The following is a 20,552-nucleotide window of genomic DNA, read 5'->3' on the forward strand; positions in this document are numbered from 1 at the left end:
ATTATAATTTCGCCATTATTTTACTCGTGGTTTACATTCAATGTTATAATTTGCGAAATATCTATTATTGTGTGAAAACAGCTTTCCCGTGTTTAATTACGGAAATGTAACTATGCCTTTTAAAAACTTTTTCTCGACATTTAAATTGCAGTACGTATTTTTATTTATTCAGTAATATATTATTTAAAAATATGTAAATTAAATATTGATTACCAGAAATAAAGCTCGAAATAAGGTTCTTTGAATACTTTTGGTTCTCTATCTGGTCCTTTTAACATTAGATATTCCATTAACTTTTGTCAAGCACCGCACGATAGATGCTTTCAACATACCGTATCTCCGACAGAAGTCATTTTGGAGAAATGACACTAAAACACTTTTCTCGATCATACAAACCGTCTTTTGGTTCTGACTCACACCGTGACGCATTTTGCAAATGCGGAGTCGCGTCTTTTCAACAATGGGCAAATAGAAGAATGGTCGAGATTTCCGTGCGCAGAGGGCCTTAATTGCGCTCACGGCAAATATTTGCATTTCAAGGGGCTTTTACATGTCTGCATAATGTTTGACACAGATGTGCGCGCAAGTTGGTCCTGGCTGGTGGGGACCGGTATAAGTATCACAAGAGAATGCTCCTTGTACGCTTGTGTATTCCCATACTATACACGTATTGTAGTGATGAGCTACTCGAGACTCAAACAGGTGCATACTCGTTTAACAGCGCGCGAGTCAACTCCGAAACTTCGGTCGAGCGCGATGTATTATCATATCATACTCCTTGTGTGCTCGCGGAAAATAGATTTTTCTCAATTCTCGTGAACAGTGAGGGCTTTTTGAATTGCTGGATAAATGAATAAACTTAATTACTGTTTAAATGATATTCTTCTGTAATTTATATATTTGAACAAAAATGGCTCATTTTATCATTAGTAAAAATAATTCCTATTTGGTTCATGATTGGTTCATTACAAGAGAATTATTATTATTCAGTTATATTAATTTATAGCTCGATAAATGCGTTATAGTTTACGATTAATGAATCAATCAACCGCAATTGTAAACAAAATCTATAATCGATCAGCTATTATAAATTGCGTAGGGATGTAATTTAATTTTAACCCTTAAATACCACGCGGGGTCCAGCGGACCCCAGACCCTTTACAATTATATATTTTCAAATGTTTCCGCCAAAAATGGAGCTCATGCTCCCATTCATGATAGTTGAGTGATTCCTACTCAGTTTACTTAATTTTTTATACTATGTTGAAATTGAAATTTTAACAATATAAGCATTTTATTCTCTTTTCTAAGCCTTGAACAACATTGAAAATAATTTTTATAACTAAATATCAAAAAATCAATGAGCAAGGAGACATTTTTCATGCTGGGGTCTTTTAGACCCCATGTGTCATTTACGAGATTCTTGAGAGGTGTGGCATTTAAGGGTTAAAACTAATAATTCGGTATTTAATCGAATTTAACATTCACAATTTATTATTTTATCGTGCTTAGATTTCAAATGATGAAATTCACCATATAGAAATAGTTAGTAAAAAGTAAACGTCCGTTAAACTATCTGTTAAAATGGTTTTTCGCGGAAACAGATTCTTTTCGCGAGGACGTCCTACGCGATGAAGTTGCAATTTTGCGCATTACACGAAACTAAGTGAAACTAGAGCACAAGCGAGTCGGCTGTAAACTACGATTAAAGTTCGAAACGCGCCGTGCCGTACGGGCGTTATCAGTAGCGCCATTCGTAACAACGTATCCTCCCTTCGTCCTACATTCTCCAATGATAAAACCTACCCATATTATTTCCTATATCGGTCGCTATCTCGCAAAGACAACCTATTATGTTTCCTAAGAAATATAACTTTCGTAAACTTCAACAATCCTAACTTTTTCAATCACATAACTGAAATTATGTAATAAAAAGATTGACACCGTGCAAGTGTTATATCTATGTAATAAAATTTTTCTATTCTTCAAAAATAGTGAAATTTACACAAATATGTACTATAACTTTACTAATATTGTAAAGTCTTATCAATAATATTTTTCTGTATTGTTTTTGTCAATGCTACAATATCTCTCCCTAAAAAATCAAATTTTTATGAACCACTGAAGAATCTCAAATTAAATAAAAACGGCAACACAACTCTGCAGATACGTTCTTCTCTGACAAGCAAACGCATTTGTCGTGCAGGAAATCATGTGGGAAATGGTTAACTCGCACTAACCCGCAATTCCTAACCAGCGAGCTTCAAATTTCGCCTGGCTCTCTCGCGTGAACGATTTACACGGTGCAACGAAGCATGCACACATCCGTTCATCACGATTCCCCTCGTCGTTCTCTCGAGCATTGATTTTGTTGCGGCAATCAAGAGAGACCGGCCAGAGCCCGCTCGAGAGGAGACAGAACGAGATAGAGGCCCGCTCGTCGGATTGGAATCCAGCGGCTCGTGTAACTTCGATGGAATCGAAAGGTAGTCGTTCGGAAGGAAATCGCGGACTCTCTACCTCTATATCCGCATCCTACCCCTCTACCCACCCTTCTTTCTAGTTTAAACTTCTCCTTTTCGCTTCGTTCCCCCTTGGCTTCCTATTTAGACGAGTATCCGGCAATGAACGGTCCTCGCACTACGTCTGACATTGACCGGCGTTTTCTACTTCGCGACGGCGGTTATCGTTTAGCCTTTCTCCTTGTTATCTCGGATCACGCTTCGCCGCTGCGCACAAGCCGCATTAGCAATAATGATATCCAATTAACGATATGTTGAGTCACAGTAAATCATTGATGCGTTAACGACAGATAATAGCCACACAAATACATGTATTGGTGGCCAATCCGACTTAACTATAAGGATTTAAAAAGAAGCGTGAAAGATATAAATTTTTATTGTACACGCAAGCCTGTTCGATTATCCACTTTTTAACTGTATTCTTGGAAAACTATTTTGTTAAATGACACGTTTTACATGTACTTTGTGATATCTGTTTTATAAAATACATTCAAATTCTTTACTTTAAAAAAAAAATGTCCTTCTTTGTCTCGTAGATACTCTCTTCTTAAAGTGCATCTATTATTTCTGACTTCACTCGCTTTCGAGATATCGTACGGCAATCAAACGTTTTGTCTCTCATAAATGCTCGCGTGCTTGTCACGGAGCAGTCGCGTGCGGAATATCGCGGGCGCGATTTAATCTTTCGCACGCGTCCGCGAGTCGCTCCTGTCGTAATTCTAAGCGGGGCGCCAGTGCTATTATGCGCAGCGATGCCTCAACTGTTGCACACGAAGGATTAATTTCACGTGCCGGCGCGGCGCGGCGCGGGCGCGGAGATCTTGTTTGCAATTTCTTGCCCCGCGGGTATTAATACAGGGCGAAATCTCCGGGCCTGAAATTTCTCTCCCGACCCAATTCGCCCTATGTACATACCAACCGCGTGATCCCGTGGGAGATCTAAAGTTCCAGTCATTTCTTGCCCGGCAGGGCAGGTCACTGAGGTGATCAATGTGCCATCGTTCCCTCAAAAGTCTCTTTGCGATATCAGTCGAGTATTAATTCGCTGAAAGGCTAAACCCGAAAGTTACAGAAACTCATCACAAGACGTTATATAAATAATCGCCCTTAATTAATGTTTTAGTTAACCGAAAATTTTTCAGTTAAGCAAAAATAAAGTAAAAAAATTTTTTTTTAGCTAAATGCCTTTCGCTTTGATCAGATAATATAACTTATCAGTATTATTACATGCATGATGTATAATATTGCCAATTAATTTTCCAATACCGATGTATCAATTACCGATAATTTCAGAAGTACATAATTTAATTAATTCTAATACATATTAGTAATATCAAAATCTGGTTTATAATCATTAAATTATTCTTTTAATACTAACAAGATAATAATATGTATAAATATTGTTATTCATCGGACAACAAACTTGGATTGAATTTGAATAAAATAGAAAAAATAATGAAAAACCTCTCAAGTTACACATATTGAATAAGTTCTCGTAAAATAAAATTTTATCGTAGGAATCAGCAAGATGTACCCTTGCATTACAGATGTTAATTCAAGCGAATCTACGAATAGCCGCATTTCTGCTCAGATGGATTTGAAATACCGGCGCTGCTCTGGTATTTGACCCTACGGCTCTTCTCGAGCCCTATTGCCATCACCATCACTACACTCCCTTTACGGTTCGCATCAGTGCGAGCTTCATCGTGTAAGCGCAAGGTCATACCCTAAGAGAAGTTACGGCATAATACTCCGGGCCACTTTCCAGTCCATGCGAAACTTTCAGTGAATTTAGCGGAGCGAAATTAATTAACGGAAGACAATGTTCACCTGCGACCACCAAATTGGCTCGCTCCGCTTTGCAGTTACGAAAATTCGACGACAAATTCACTGTTGCACGATAATCATCGAACCCTGAAGCGGTCATCAGTGAGCATAAATTTATAATACCCACAAGCTACTTAATTAATGTAAATAATTGTATATTGTAATGTTTATTTCATAATTGTAATTATATATCTCTATGTTTTACCTTTTAATTTATTATAATTAAAAACCAAGTAAAAGGTTCTATTAAATTTCATTATATTGTTTAACGGTTATTAATTCTTATATTGTGTATTTATTTTTAAGTATTTAGCAAAATTTGCAGTAATAGTCCATACATAAATTGTAATAATGTAGGTAATGTAGGTTGGTTAAATTGACTTTAATGGTAAAGTATGATTTTCCGCGTCAACATCGACGTAAAATTTCGTTTATCATATGATCGACATAGAATAATTTATTTTATCGATTATCCGCTTGAGTGGCATAGTCGGCACGTTTGAACGACACGTTGAAACTCAGTTAAAATCGCTGACAGCGCAGCAAAAATTTTTAATACACAAACTGTCAAGCACGGGCGGCACGAAAATCCATTAAAATTTTCAAGCGCCATTAAAAATGATGTAACTATATTTCTAGACAAGATAAAAAAAGTTCTTTCACTATTAATATTTTCGTAAAACTATTACTTTTTTCAAAAAATCATTACTTTTAGAAATTACTTTAAATTTTTATAAGATTGCACGAGTACACATTTTTTGTAAAAATAAAAAACAAGTGCGCGGTTTTTTCCGTTTGTACTAATAATTGTGTTTTATATTTTTGTATTCAATGTATAATTTTTCACACTGGTGCGTGCATTTTTAGCATTTTTTTTCATAAAAAAAAATAATTTTTGAATAATACATTCTACAAAAAATATAAACCCATAATAGTAAGTATATAAAAATAGAGGACTATTTTAAGAATCGCGAAGATAATGTTACTTTAATGTATTATTAACAATTAATTTTTAAATCTTATAATTAGTATTAGCAAATTTAGTTCAAATATAACGGAGAATTTCCACTAAAGTTTTTATTTGCTCGATCGTGTATAGTATTATAATAAAACAGATAATTTTAAAATAAATGTTTATTTAACTTACTAATTGTGTAAAATTCATACACTTTTTACTACATTCTTTTAATTTATTTACTAATAATGTATCTTACGATCCTACATGGCTTATCCTTTCAGAAAATCTCACGTTTATAACCGATAATGACACAATGCTGGACTTACCTTGACCCAGGTTTCGTGTTTGAGTCCCACCGTTTCCCGAAACGGACTCCTCTTCCTCGTTCGCGCCCGTTTTACAGTCTTCGTCGAACGCTTGTAGTTCCGTACTGAATCGCCGTGTCGTCGGGTCCTCCTGTAAGGAAGAGGAACAACTGCCATCAATCTCGGTCGCGCAAACGACAGTTTGCGAACTAGTCGATCACGCCTGATTTGAAAGTTACGGAAGTCAAGCGTTTACGTTGCCGATCGTTGGGGAATAAAGACGTTAGCGGCAACATTTTAAATGGTGTCTTGAAGCGGAAACCGACGCATGCAGATATTATGCCATGATGTCGCCCTTCTAATATATATACAATAACTTACGATGATAAGTTACGGGAAGTTTAAACAAATTGACCCGCGAGTTAAAGTCATTACATTTCGAAACAAAGTTAGAAATAATTTGGGAAACGCGTGTCGAGAATCTATGCTTTAACATAGGCGATGTTTGCATTATTGTTACTATTGTTATAACCTACAGAATAAAATGTTCAAATTTATAGAATAATTATATTAATGTGTGGACACAATTATCGTTTCATTAGTGACGTACATGATATTTAGCATTAATTAATTATTCCGTATTAATTAACTTATTAAGCAATTGTTTGCAGTAGCTAATCATAAATGCTTTTGATAATAGCGTTTTCGAGGCGGTTTATGTCACATTATATTACAAGGCACATTTGAATTGGACTCGATGATTTTACTAGAAATTCGCGCCGCGGTTTTACGAATTTGGGTAACAGCTATCTCAATACTGGTAATCATCAATTTTTCGATAACAGTAATGTATTCCACGAAATAAATTAATTAATAAGATATAATATGACACAATATATTATATAATACAGAGAAAGAAGACTAATTAAAATTTAAAAGTTTTAATCCAAAAGAGAAATTATATACGTTGGAAACATTTTTCTCGTGCACTTTAATAAGCAAGTGCAATCGCGTTTCGCAATTCTTATAGTTCGCATTTCGCGAAATTTGAATCTGATAGAAAAAGAAAGCCGTCAGAGCTGTCATGGCGTAGCGGAATTGCAAACACCACAAGTGGATAATTTTCTTTTTCTTTTTTGCTCATCAAACTCAATATAATAATGAAACAAATACGCGAATCAAAGCGCTTCCCGTGTATCGAAGAATTTCTTCTTGACGGAGCGAACTTTAAGGGAAAGTAATTTGAATACCCCGCTCGGGCGTTCTCCACGTGTGTGCGTACGTTCCATCGACGTTTCGCAATCTGCTTCGTAATTTCAACCGCAAGCATGGCTCACGCGATACGATTCATACCCACGAAAACATCGCTCCAGGAAGCTTTATATCAACGATCTTCAAAGAGCGGAAAATAGCGCCGCGCCTTCTCATCCTCTCTACGTACGCTGGCGTATTTTCGTTTTGCTTTTCTTGTTTCATTCAGGATACCTCGCCCGGTCGTTCTTTTCGACACACTTTATCGTGCGCGCACCAGTACATTGAAGGTGGTTCATGTATCTGACATAACGGCGGGTAATTCTTTTCCTTTTTGACAAGGATCTCAGATAGTGGAAATGAGATTTCCAGAAGCAATTTGAAGCGAATTTGTCTGTAAAAGGGTCGAGATGGGGAACAGATTCAAAAAAACGAAGAGGGAGGTCACGTTAAGGAAACACGACTACAGCGATGATAACAACGACGACGGCGACGACGAAGAAAGCGAGGAAGAAAAGACGACATCGCGGAACAGGCTGCTTTAGTATGGCTTCTATTCAGCGTCTTGGATTTTTCCGCCGAGTCAGCTTTGCATTATGCGACGTTAAGTTCTCGAGAATTTTCAGCGATCGAAACACACCGCGGAACCAATCCGTGAAAATCGTTCGTGAACGCATAATGCGCGCGCTTCACCTATGCAAAGCACGAGAGCGTAACATCGGTCGTATAGCGGCGTTAAAGTCATTTAAGCCGCATTAAGACTTAGGGATGTTCAAAGTAAGGCGAAATTGCGTGGCTGCCACTATATATCCCGAGGTAATCCGACATATCTTTCGCCTTAATCCCCAAGATCGGGTACGTGCGGCGCACAACTTTCCCCCATGAGAAAATTTCTGAGAAAATTGCGCTAACCGTCGAGTTCGTCGATACGGAAGAAAATTCGCGTCGTGTATATACACTAGCTCGTATATACGTTCGAAAAATCCATTAACGTTGAAAAATCCATCCAGTAAGAAAAATATAAACCGTGTCATTGAAGTTGCTAAACTGTATCACACAAATTGCACGCGTAACAGTTTTGCAATCGAGTAAGCGAAATGAACCAAATCGTTTTCAAATTAGCTGGAATAAAACGAAGTCAAGGGAGAATTTCTATTTTCTCTCAGTCTTTTGTCCGGCAAATAGCGCATTAAATCGCAACAATGGTGCTCGCATGAAGCTGTGAATTTCACGTTACTCTATTGATGGTCTACTTTCAATGCTTTAAATGAAGATTGATCGACGAAAAATGACGTAGTGCAACGTAACATTTCATGAACACAAAAATTGTGTCAATTGTGCTATTACCGATGTATACGATTTAGTTTTTTATAGTTATATTACATACTTTGTTTTGTCCAATATATTTTTTCCAATATATATTTAAATCAAAAGCTTGAAATTAAATCAAAATTTAAAGCTTCAAATTAAAAACTTCAATTTCGATTCATATAACTGTTTAATGTAAATTTTTTTAAAATTAATCTACGTTTGCTCGTACATTTACTAGAAAGTAACAGTCAGCTATATATATACCGCAGACTTGCTAAATCTTCCATCCCTGTTTCCACCAATATAGGAGCTGCACGAATTATCCATAAAATTGGGAAACTGCAGCTGAAACGAGCGTAAAGTCTAGAACGTCGTATAAATTCAAACTTTCGCATTCCAAATTTCTTTCCGCCGGTATGAACCACATTCTGGCATATGTAAAGAGAAATTAAATTCTCGTGAACAAGCAATTTTACGATCTAATATAAAATAATTTGTATGCTTTGCTGAATATTATAAATATATCTAATCCATCACCTAAAACTGATTTATAAAAAATAGAAGTATGAATGCAGCAATCTATAATTCCAAATTAAAAAATATAAGTAAAGTAATAAATATGTCAAAAAAAACTAAAAATTTTTGAAAAACTCTTTTAATATTCTTATATTTATATATAGTTAGAAATTTGGAAATTTTATGATAGATAATGTGAATGCATTTCCATCCTTTAGAAAATTTCACTGCCACACATTCGAATCGTTACTCGAAAAACAAAAGTTATTTGATGCTCGCGCAAGTACATGTCAATTTTTTCGTGCCAGCAAATCAACTCTACAGAAAAAAAAATGGAAGAGCTCCTGACAGAATCAGTGCCATGAAAAGCCACGACAAGCTATCCTGGTTTAAGCAAGAAAGAGCACTTTGAAGCTGGCCTAGTACCATCACATTCGAGTGGGTGATTTCTCTCGGTTTTTCGTGACGACGGCAATCCAACGCTTCAATCGTTGGTAGTTTTACCTTTGAATTTTTTTATTCGTCGACGTTCGTTCTTATTTGTAAAGATTCAATTATCTAAGTGCAAGTTAATTGCACACAATTAAAATGCTACTCAATCCCGAAACTCATCAATATCGATAAATTTATAAGTAACACATTTAATCTAAACTTATTTAATCTAAATTATTTACTGTTATAAAATGTTTGCGATTATAATTCAATTAGAAAATTAAATTTTATTTGTAATAATACAGAAGACAATCCATATATGAAATTAAAATTATCAAAATATATTCTATTAACTATACGTAGATCTAACATTTTAAATAATACTATGATTATGCTTCTCGTCAAGATAGTAATACTTCCTTTCAACTTGACATTTTTACTATAACTTACGTAGTCCTTTGATTTTGAATCTTCTGAGCCTTTTGCACACGATCTCATTCAGCACGGCAATTTTCCCCCTTCTTTTGTGAAGGGTCTAGCAATTCTCGAATCTTCGAAGCGAGATCGTTACCGGGTTTCCTTCACTTTGAACACATCTCCGGTACGGCAGTCAAACATATATAGCTTCACCTTTCATTATCGTACTTCGAACTGACTGACAAAAACGTAACATGAAGTAACACACTGTACGCCAAAAATTCTACAAGAGAATAGAATTAGCATAAAAAAAAATCCTGCTGAACAATTTTTTATAACTTAATATAGATAAAATAAATTTTAATTGTAAACCATTGATAATATAGGCAATTTTAAATCCAGTTATTATTTATTCTTATGAAATATAATAATAAATAAGCAAATAATTTTTCAGTGCTTCTTTATTTAATGGCTTTATTATTAGCCATTGGATGCAATTGGAACAATATCATTATAGGGGAACCCGAGGCATAATAGGAACGCCTAAGGTTTAAAAAAGTTTAAAATATATTAAAAATAAATAAACAAACTTGATCTTGTATCAAAATATTCTTTAAAATATCCACTATAAAAAAACAGTTTTATCGCAAAAGAAAAGTTTAAAAAAATAAAATTACTGTTCTATTGAAAGTCCTTATTATGCATTTTATGCGGAGTATAATATAATAGGATTCCTCACAAAACTCGTTTATTAATGTTCAAGACATCGTAAAAATGATTTATTAGAACATGCAATTTATGTAGGAATGTATTATTACACTTTTAATTAATAATAATTGTTTATTAATAATACTTTTCTTATTACAGTATATATTTTTCTTATGTATCAAAGAAACTGCAACTCACAATCAGTTGCGGAGAGCGTTTGCACAGCAAACGCATTAAACAACTTGTAGCATCTTTTAGCTAAAAATAATATCAAAACTGATAACAATATGCGGTTAGAGACATCTAAAGTAATAATTTCGAAACATTTCATTACATGGCAGCATCTCTGTAAAAAGATATCGACTATATCCCATTATACTCCATGATCCCGTCATATATATGCCCCAGGTTTCTCTATGAATATTTGCATTTGTTTCAAAATTTAATTTATTTAATAATTAAAGTAGAGGAGAGAGAGAGAGAGAGAGAGAGAGAGAGAGAGAGAGAGAGAGAAGAGAAGAGAAGAGAAAAGAAAGCTGATTATTTTTAATAGAAATTTTTTTTTTTTTATTAAAAACGACAATTCGGCATTTTCAAATCCGGACCGAATGTCGTATTTATTGCACAAAGTTAATTGCTTTTTTTCACGATTGCCAAAGAGAATCTTCAACGAGAATCTAGCGCCAATAAAAGCAATAAAAGCAACACAGGCACTGGTATTTAATTGCCATCGGCGATAAAGACGGAGGGAATAACGATTGTTTCCGAGGTGCTTTCAGAAAAATACATGGTGTATACTCGCAGTATCGTGCGACTTGCATTAGAACCGGGCATTTCTGACTATTTCCAACTATTCCTGGTACAGATACTTTGCCAGATTTCGCGACAAAAATAGTGTTCAGTTTCAAATGTTATAATAGCTCGAAACATTTACAAGTTGTCGATAATTGTTACTTGCATTTAGATAACAATTTTTCAGTTAAAAAGTGATGGCAAATTTCGCCCATTTTTGGAACTTCGAATTTCAAACTTTTTTTTATGGCAAATAGTACTATTAGATGAAACATTAATCCCAGTAAAATTTTAAGATGAGCATAGGCACGGTTCCGGAGATATACAAAGGGATGAAAATACGGGATATTATGAAAATTTGTATATAAGGGTAACTTTGTCATTTTTGAAGATATTTTAAATCCGCAAGCGGGTGCTGTTTCGAAATCGTACACAAAGTTTCATCAAAATAACCTGAGTGGTTTTCGATATTTTTGGAAATAACACAATTTTTCCTTCAACTTTAACACCTTGTATTAAACTAAGCCGTTTCGGACGTATAATCATCTAAAATTTTACATCTTAAAGTTGTGTGAAAAATCACCCCTTAAAATCTTTTAGTGCAGTTAACTACTACCCTGTATACACGACTTTGTAAAATAAAAAAATTACATGTTAACGCATTTTATTTATAAAAATTTACTTTAACACTTTTTCCTAAAGTTTATTATTACTTAAATACGGGGTAGAATATATTCCATAATATCTGCAAGCTGTTCAAGTCATACATAAAGCCGGCTAGGAGAAAACAGCTTATAATATTTTATATAGACCATGTTGTATATTAACCATGTTGCATTAGCATCAGCTTTGGCAGAAACTAAATCTGTCAGTGATTGTTATATACTTAATTACATGTCATTATTTTAACGAGTGTATCAAATCAAAATGCAGTAGATAATTAAAAATTATACTAAATTAAAAGAGAATACCGGCTCAAAACGTAATATATATACGTAAGTATTAAAAATAAATTCTAACTTCCGCCTTACATTGTCAGAGTAAATAAGAATGTGTAACGTTCTATTCATGCACGTAAGAGGATTTTTCATAAAACTAGCGCTACTTGCTTGAAAAATTTGTAATTATACATTTGTAATATTGTAATATTGTAAATTTGTAATATTGTAATTATACATTTATCCATTAGCAAGTTACATACATGCAAACTTCAATATTTCATTCTGTATTTATATTTCAGAATGTTTTATACGAAAAATTATTTTCAATATTTGTGAAAATAATTTTTCGTATAAAACATTCATAAAACTTCATAATAAAAACATGAAACAATCAAATGAGTTTGAAAATTATATCATGCAAAAAATGTCTACTCTATTTCTTGCTATTAACTCTTTTTTATTGTAAATATTGAAAAAGAAGAAAATACATCTAAAAAAACAAAACTTTATAATTTCTGCATGCTAGTAAATTGCTTCTGTTGCACAAACTTTATCGACAAATTCACATTACAACGAAGTCACAAAATGACCAGCACGTCATTGAATAATCAGTTAGACATGGAATCAACTATCATTCGAATAGGGAAGTGCAACGAACAAATATTGAAGAAGTAATCGGTACGCTGAAAATCATGCCCTTTCGTTTCGACCGATATAACGGCGAATGACCATCGACGATCGACGAAGGAGGCCACGTTCGCTGGGTATAATAAAAGCGCGGCGCTCTCTCGTCGAGCAGTGAACCTTTGGCAATATTGAATAGCATGATCACGGTGCAAGGGACCGAGCTGTAAAACCATCGATACGCTTGTCGAGCACCGCACCTACCAGCCCAGTGACGGTCGAGCGCGGACACGAATGCGCGTCTGACCAATGCTCGACTGCACTACCGCAAAATTAGAAACGAAGTTCTCAAATGGCATGGGATATTCACGTAACGAGTTAATACTATATTATTAACAATAAAAATTCTACACAGTAAATGAACGTAGAATTCATAATATACCTAGTATTTTATTCAAATTTGTCCTTATTTCAGAAAAAATGTTATTTTAAAAAATTGAAATATATAATTGATAGAATTATATAAAGATGTTTTATTAACATCATTACAAAAATTTTTTCTGTTTTAAAATAAATAAATAAATATGAGAATTTTTAATCGTAAAATTTTCAAAAAAAAAAATCAAAATTTTAATTTAGTTAAATTTAAAAGCTTTTTGTAAGTTTATACAAAATTTTCTAAGCATATTAAAGTAACACGATCTTGAAAATTCTTCCTACACCTACAAGTCGCAAAAAATTTTGCCAGCGCGCAAAATATTTCATAAGGACGAGAATTACTCACCGACCGATAAATGATTGGTCACGTTACCAAAAAATGGAGCCGATAATCGAATTTTCCAGCGAGATCTATCATGCGCGCTAGCAGAGTGGTGCGATTATCGATTATCACCGAACGGTGTAGCATTCTGCGCGGCACCGCTGCCGCGATTAATGCTTAACAATATACGCCGTGGATTAAGTGCACTCGGCAAGAGTAATCGATGTTGGTACCTGACGGTCTGTGAATGACTGATCGACGCAGTTTCCGCATCCCCGCGTTTCTGTCTCACGTCACAGTGCCATTGTTCGCCAACTAATTAAATTCTCCTCGAGATTAATTTGAAGATCTGTGTGAAACGAAAACGGAGAAGTCGCCGATTGTTATTGCTTGTCAGAATAATCGACGACCAGGTATATGGCAGAGTATGATCAACTATAGCGGCAACTGAGTGCATTGATGGAACAAAGCCTCTCGTTAGATATTGCTTGTTAAGAATATAAGGCACACTGTGTTAATAGACATGTCTTTGTATGGCGATTCCTTAGGTATTAATAGTATAATTCTCAATAAAAATATTGTAGATACTTTGTGTGATAGGTATAAATTAAAAAGATTAGTTTGATTTAATTTAGAATTGTAATTTAAATCTTAAATACTTTATAATTTCAAGTATTTATCATTTCAAGACATCAACATGAATTCTGTTGATTATAAAATATAATAAAAAAAAATTTCAATATTACAAAATTAATATAAAAGATAATATTTTGCGTAAAAATGAATAACAAATTTTTAGAATATGTTATAAATTCTTTTCGTTAACGATTACTTTTACCGAAAAATATAACGAAAACATTATAATATAATGGATAATTAAAACAAGTCTCAAATTTAGTAAAAAATACTGTCCAGTATTGTATGAAAATAAAATCATGGATTGTATCACGAAATAATGACTATTACACGACAAGAATACTCTCAAGTATCTTTCGATATTTATTTTAACGTAAATGCTCGACAATTTTACACTCACGTTTTGTCGCTGAACTTTCCAAAATCCCCGACCCTCTTAATCGGCCACGTACGGTCATGAAACTCGATCCTCGTTTTGTGTAATTTAACATATTTACGATAAGAGCCTCACATAAAAGAAGCTTCAGTATATAAAATAAACTTTGATTATTTCTAAACAACATTATAGCTGCAATACTTCACGTTTACAAGTTTAGTGCAATTTTCGATGTTGTTTGAACATCATATTACATTACTGTAACATTATAAGAGAAGTATTATAAGGGAAAATCGTGAAAAACTTATGATAATAACTGCGAGGATACTACAACATTACGAATTGTAATTGCAAAAATGTCAAACATTTTTTTATTTTTCATAGGTATGTTGCGAGCTTCTAGTTGTAGCACACAGTACACAAGCAATTTAGAAGCTCAAGTTATAAAAACATGACCGTCACTTTTTTCAGTTGCAAATGTAATTACAGTAGTTTTGAAGGAAACTGCAGTAAACATGGGTTTCCGAAAAATACATAGTGCATACGCGTTTATAAGCGGAGAACGAGATGAAAGGAAGAGAAATTTTTACAACACTTTTGAAGATTAATGTAATTTTTATGTTACGCATGTTCGGGGAGCGGAAATAACGATACCGACGTAAATTTGAGAATCGTGCTTATCCATGGCATCGTTAATAATCCCTGAGTATGACCCTTTTTCTTCCGTTCTGTGTATCTCTTGCGTGACGCGCGAAAGCCAGCGGCCGGTGCCAAATTAATTACGACGATAAATCATCCGATCTCGTGCTGACCTCTCTCTCGAGTCACTCCCCATCTGATCTCGTGGCTTCGTGCCAAAAATAAATTAAGTATTAATTGATTTGTAATAAATCCTAATATACATATTACTTCGCATGTAAACGTTAATATGGACAATGTCCGCTTTTTGAATGAAAAATACATCAAATTTGATATTCTAGTTAAATTGAACTATATATGTATTGTATACTTGGCTAAAAGAATATCAACAAGTAATAAAATATCAGTTATTATAAATAAAGAATAAATACATATTTCATCATTATAAATAAATTCGGAAATAAAAGTGTTAGCTTCAGATTTGTTATAATATAGTTATCGTTTAGTGATTTAACGAACGTATTCCCAGATTTTTAAATCGCGCACAATTTTACAGGAGCTTTTGGGGTAGCGGGAAGCTCGGGTAACACTGAGCAAGACACTATGAAAAAGACAGAAGCGAAAATTTATTCGCGCTAAATGGCGGGGTTTGCTCATGGTAAACGCGGGATCTGGTTCGCGATCAAATTACAAACTGTCTCCGGTAAAGCGCTGGAAATTTTTATCAAATTTAGCGCGGAAACGAAACACCCGCTTCGCGATATCGGGTATACTGAATAAAAAATAAGCGCGTTCTATAAAATATATTTTATGTGATTAATACTCGTGGGCAAATATTCTCTGTCAATCAATTAAAAATGTTTGAAATAAACGTAATTCTATTCTATTATTGAATACCCTCTAAAAAAATAATCGATGACTAATATAGTTATCTTGTCAGGGACATGCAAGCTCCTTCAATTATATCATAATTTTCCGTTAGACTTATTAAATGCCAATTCTAGGATACGTCGTATAGCGTGACATGAACAGAGGAATATAAAAACAGAGGAATTATTGAAACGTGAAAATGGACTTTGGAAGAATGACTCGGGCAGACTATAAAGAGCAACAAATACGGGAAAGAAAAGACACAATGACAGACGGGGCGGAAAACCCGAGCATTTCCGCGGGAAAAAAGGCCATCACGAAAGACGCGCGAGGGGGATTCTCCACTTTCGTAGTTTCTTCCTTCCTCCCGTCCTGTCACGACTGGCAACAACGATACCCTTGGGAATCCGCGGCGTGAATGCAAAATCATACTTGCCATGACCGCGCCGAGTTCTCCCCAGGGAGCAACAGGCCTGGTAATTACGAAATTATTACTCGCCATTCCCGCGATAGCTCTTGCGAGAGAACCGAGTAACGAGACTCGCTACTGACATTTTTGCACATGCAAGCAGCAGCTGGAACTAATGTGTCGCACCGGTAGTAATTGAGTCTTTAATCATATCCTACGTCTTTATTATTTTGCTTGATAATATGTACTGGATGTTCGAGAAATCTCTTAAATCCTTTATCTTTAAAATCTTATAACTCAAACTTTTGTTAAACTATGATAACGTGCGTTCGTATATTAATAACCTTCAGATTTTTAATCTTAATATTAATTAATTTTTAACATAACATCTATAATTCATAATGTCATGACCGATTTAGAATTTACAAAAGCATTATTGAAGAAATGTAACAATCAGTCTGACAATTATAGTTATAATTTGCAAACAATAAAGGTGTATTAAATATATCAAATGTTCTTTCTAACACAGAAAAAACTAAAATAAACATTTATTTATTTATTTATTTATCTTTTAGCTTTAACTTTTCATGCTAGATAAAATTAATACTTTAAGCTCGGTAAAGAAATAACGTTTGAATGCTGAAATATAAGCATATTACCTTATGGTAATAGTCAAATTCTCGTGGTAAATCCGGCATTCTCCTATTATCGGAAAAAATAACTGCAGAATTCAACGCACTGTTGCAGCATTATCATAGCCCAAAGCGTTAAAATCGTTCACACGTATCTAACATTCTTCCGATACACGGACGCCAGTTAAAACAATCCGTCGTATTAGATGAGAATAAAAATATTTTCGACGCGGAAAAATACACGAGTTTTCTCTACGAGTTTCTCGTTCGGCGCGGAGTTTCCCCGTTCCTCGACGTATTCCTCTGTTATGCCCGCGTTACGCAAGAGCTACAGAATAACAGAGCAGATGTAATATTAACGTGCAAATAAAAACGGGGGAACACAGTGGAAGTCGCCGAGCGAGAAACGGGCACAAAGCGCAACAAACAAGCTAAGCCCGCGAGGCACAAGAATACAGACAAAGCGAGGAAACACATTGTAGCTCCTGATCATTGGAGGATAGTGAGCTGGGTAAACGCGGGATTTTCCGCGACTTGCTCTTTATGCCGCTAATGAATAGCAACAACGTAATTCTATCCCAGTAGTTTATATCGCGCAGCTTTTAATCCTCTTCCTTTCCGCCCTCTACCCGCGTGTTGGAACATTAAAATATAACAATACAGCATTATTTTACCATATTGCAGGACCGCTATGCGTATTTCTCCCCGAAATATCGTTAAAAATAACATTTTTGTGCTCGACATATTTACTCACATGAGACAAAATAATTTTTTACCGAACGGAATATTTTCCGAAAAACAAGATATCAGTTTGGAGAGAAATGTTTTGCTGAATTCTGCTATATACATCTACGAAATATAAAAAATTCTGTTCTTTCGAACCTTGATGATTACAAAAAGAAAATAAAACAATTAACTCGCTTAGAAAATATCAGAGCCGTGCGTTTGTGTACCGTTCATAAAATACACTTTGCATAAGTGCTCTTGCACCTGCGTCATACAAATTCGCCACCAAATTGCACGGCGGCGCGCCATATAGACGACTAGCAATATTTATGAGCAAATTATGCGAACATCTTTCTCGCTCGATACGCAAAACGAGTTTTGCGTCCGAAGGCAATTTATATCCCCTTAGTTTTTTACTATCCAATCGCTTATAAGCGTCATTATCTTTAATTACCTTCTATTCAAGAAAAAACATTTCTCGGCATAAAACAAATAATTGAAATAGGTACACAAAATAATAATAGTTAATTCCATTATATTTAATAATATTCTTTTTTCTTTCTTTTTTCACAAACAAAAAAGATAATTCTCTTTAAATGTTATGTTACATTATTTCCAAAAATAATTGTCATGTATAACGCTTACATATATGATAGAAATAGCAAAATAATGAAATAACAAATAGCTATATGACCAACGTCATTTATATTAAATTAGAATTGCCGAAGTAATATTGCAAGGTAAAAATTACAAGAAATGAGTGGTCAAAGAATGGATTATCTGTTCGTACCTGTACGCAGGTGCTGTAAGAATTATTAGCTCGCTCGCGGACCAGAAACATTCGCTAACATTACATCGCGAAAGATATATCGTTCGGCGAGAAGAAATTTACAAGCTACACGTTCGGTCATACGGAACTTCGTGCGCACTAACTTGTGCCAGCAATCCATCCTGGCGGAGTTCGCGCGACGGTGGAACTTTCGGACAAACTGTAAAACTACGGTTGAACGGTATGGAGACCCGTCGCGGATTGCGAAGGAGAAACTGAAACGGCATCTCGGCGCGGAATTTTTTTTGCATAAAATTCTTTCACCCGAATTGCAAACTCGTATAACTCCGTACGCGTGATCGCAGAATAATAGTCTTATGAATTTCAAGTACGAAACATTCTGTGTGAGCATTCTTTATAAGAAATCTCAAAACCATATTTTTTTCAAGTTTATAAACTTTCAAGAATCGCATAAATACACGTCATATTTTTCTAAAATTAATAAGTAATTAACAATAACGTATATATTATGAGTATATTTGTTATTTTGTTAATATTAATATAATATGTTTATATATTATGCATTCAATGCATAATAACGTTGTATATCATGGCATAATGGAATATTTTGATACGCATTGTACTCAATGTGTTGTGCCCTATTTCTAACGCGGCGGTAAATTTTCCGATCAACCGAGGTGCCACAATTCTGCGCGTGTTGCGGGCATTGCTGCATGTCGCGGTACAACGCAACATAACTGATGCGCACTCGGCGCGAAAGGGTGCACTGCGACGGGAGAGGGTTGAAAGAGCCACGATGCTCCGCAGATCCGGTCGCCGCAAGCTTCTTCCCGACAAACTTTGCTGAAAGTTTAGTGCACCGCAGAAGCGTATTCCACCGCGAGATTCTCTCAAGCTTTCCATCTATATTTTTTTTCCTTCTCTTTTTTCGTCCTTTCCCAGCTCGTTTCTTCATACGTTCATCCCGGTTATCTTTCTCGTTTGTTCGATGTCTCTTTTCGCGTCTTTTTATTGGCGTCTCCAATCATTACGAGTTCGCGAGTAATACGTACTGTTGCTTTCAACAAAATCGAGCTTTTCTTCTGCGGGTGACATTTCTAAAATAATTCTCCGTGCGAAAGTATTGTACTGTATATACTCCTAAAGTCGGGCTTTTCTTTATACAACTCTTACTACAAACTCTTAGAATTTAACGGATTTAAAGACAAATATTTCTTAATATAAAAATTTAATTTAAACTGCATTTTTATTTTCGTTTTTTAAAATTATTTATCTCATACTAATTACGTCTTAAATTAAAATTGTATTAAAATTGTATTAAAATAAAACTCTAGTTAATTATAAAATTGTGTATTAATATGAGACATGCTATACGAGCTGTACGAGCCAAGTTGTAAATTTTTTTTTTAATCCTAGCAAACAATTACGATAAGAGGCTAAAAGGATTGCGAACGACAGCAACTCGCATCGTGCGGTTAATCTGTTAGCTATAAACGATTGTCCGCCGGAAGGAACGATAGTGCCGGAAGAGTGTAAGCACCAATTTCTGTGGATTTAGCCAGCAAACTCCACGATACGTCCTTTCTATCCTTCCAAGAATCAAGGATAAGCGCCGGGTATTGTTCGATTACTGACTGATATAGTACAAAATATCAGAGATAAAGAATATCATAGATAAATCTAAAATCCATCGAGCCATAGATAACCACGGTAAAGTAGCGATTTTACAATTTAAATTTCGAAAAAAACTAGAATTAAAAAAAATATTCGCTTTTTTACTCTTTTTCTAATTCCCGGCATTTGTTGGAAGAATAAAACTGTTGGGAAAGAGAACGCAAAGATATAAAAAATATGTTATTATGAGTAATGAATATTGAACAAATACATTACGAACGAATAATTCGATGTTCAAACTCCAATTTACTTTTCCAACTCTCGTAAGCTGAGACGATGAATATTCACAATTTGCTCGTGAATTGCTCTCGGCTTATGTTTTTCTTAGCTGGCGGATCACGAGAGAGAGAGAAAGAGAGATAAAGAACGGAATGTTGAGAGGCAAGAGAGACAAAAACGCAGGTGGAATTACAAATGGACGCTTCTCCAAAGACAA

The 20,552-nt window shown here is 34.7% G+C and overlaps 1 protein-coding gene across 1 annotated transcript in view; it reads right to left on the minus strand.

Moving 5' to 3' along the window:
• LOC139812753 (uncharacterized) overlaps positions 1 to 20,552 on the minus strand; it is a 128,598-nt gene that overhangs the window by 68,683 nt on the left and 39,363 nt on the right. Inside the window, exon 2 of the mRNA XM_071777832.1 lies at positions 5,634 to 5,763. The gene's annotated coding sequence lies outside the window, so the exon portion shown is untranslated. The remainder of the gene's footprint in view (positions 1 to 5,633; positions 5,764 to 20,552) is intronic.

Source organism: Temnothorax longispinosus, chromosome 5 (genome assembly GCF_030848805.1).
Source record: "Temnothorax longispinosus isolate EJ_2023e chromosome 5, Tlon_JGU_v1, whole genome shotgun sequence".
In the NCBI taxonomy this organism is placed as follows: domain Eukaryota; kingdom Metazoa; phylum Arthropoda; class Insecta; order Hymenoptera; family Formicidae; genus Temnothorax; species Temnothorax longispinosus.